Genomic DNA, 1,713 nt, shown 5'->3' on the forward strand with positions numbered 1-1,713 from the left:
GGGAGATTTAGGCTGCAGTAAGCCCACATCACGCCACTGAGCTCCAGCCTGGGAGACAGAGCAAGACCCTGTCTCAAAAACAAAAACAAAACCCCCTAAAACAAAGAAGCAAAGTCTTTCTCTGACCTTCTCCCACCTGCCTGTTTCCCATCCACCTTTCTTCCCTGAGGCGAGTCACAGAAACCATAATTCCTCTTCCCCACTTTGGGTCATACAAATTAGAATCCCTCTGCCTGCAAAGCAAGCCGTAACATCTAGAAAGGTTACTCTCTCCTTTCTCCCTGGAAGACCTTCATCCGGAGGGGTCCTGCCTCATGCCGGGGAGGAAAGAATGCTACACAGAGAGGCCAAGAAGAATCTGAACGGACAGGCCTTGCTGGGTTTCCCTCCCTAGTCTCTGACTTTCGTCCAATCACATTTCTACATGGCTGTCCATTCTTTATCAAACCTAAGAATAAAAATAGAACATTTTTTCTGGGTCTTTGGGTCTTCATTTCTGAAGGCTCCTGTGTCATCACAAAATTCTTTGATTAAATATATTTGTTATGCTTTTCTCTTACTAATCTGTCTCTTGTTATAGGAGTTTTGGCCATGGCCCTTATGATGGGTGAGACAAAGAACTTGGAAATGCCATACGAACAGACAGGACTACCTCCATTATCATATATAAGAATAGGAATTATGGGCTGGGCATGATGGCTCATGCCTGTAATCCCAGCACTTTGGTAGGCCAAGACCGGTGGATCACCTGAGGTCAGGAGTTGGAGACTAGCCTGGCCAACATAGTGAAACCCCATCTCTACTAAAAATATAAAAAATTATCTGAGATGGTTGTGGGCACCTGTAATCCCAGCTACTTGGGAGGCTGAGGCAGGAGAAGTGCTTGAACCCAGGAGGCAGAAGTTGCAGTGAGCCAAGATCGCGCCATTGCACTCCAGCCTGGGCGACAGAGTGAGACTCTGTCTCAAAAAAAAGAAAAAAGGGTTATTAATTTTATTAATCACATGATGGATGGAGGATTTCTGGGGTGAACAGGGTGGCTCCCAAGCAGGTCCAAGCGTGGCTTGAGAGAGCAGGGAAAGGAGACGGACTGTGCTTTTACTGTGATTAGAGGGTGGGGTTCTTACTTGGCCAAGGCTTGCATGATTTTAACTCACTTTCAGTGCCAAAGGAGGAAGCACTCAGGATTTCTTACCACCTCACCCAGAGGTGGGGAAAGGACAAGGAAGTTGGGGGGCAGGGGGCTTGAAAACTGTCAGCAAACATCAAAAATGAAGTCAGGCTATGATAATAAGAGTTTAAAAACCTCCTGTTTACTTTTTTTCTCTTTCTTTGAAATGGAGTCTCACTATGTTGCCCAGGCTAATTTTGGAACTCCCGGATTCATCTTCTCTACATTACAAGATAATTTTCACTTAAAAAAGGGAACAAGTAGCTTAGTGTATTATATTTAATTTTGGCCTCCAAGTTGGAAACATCTCAACTGTCAATTAATGAGGTCTACACTACCGCTATGGGACTTGGGACTTGTCTGTCCCTGGTTAGAATGTTTCACTAGGGAGGAGCCTTCAGAATCTTTCTTGTTAGTGTTAAATAGTAGCGGGCACGTAGTAGACATGTTACAAATATTAAATGGATGGCTGGTGGATAAATGGATGGATGAGCTCAAGAGAGTTGCCACTAGATGGCACTGTTTATCTGGATCTGTGTTGC

Source organism: Mandrillus leucophaeus, unplaced genomic scaffold, assembly GCF_000951045.1.
Source record: "Mandrillus leucophaeus isolate KB7577 unplaced genomic scaffold, Mleu.le_1.0 Scaffold267, whole genome shotgun sequence".
In the NCBI taxonomy this organism is placed as follows: Eukaryota; Metazoa; Chordata; class Mammalia; order Primates; family Cercopithecidae; genus Mandrillus; species Mandrillus leucophaeus.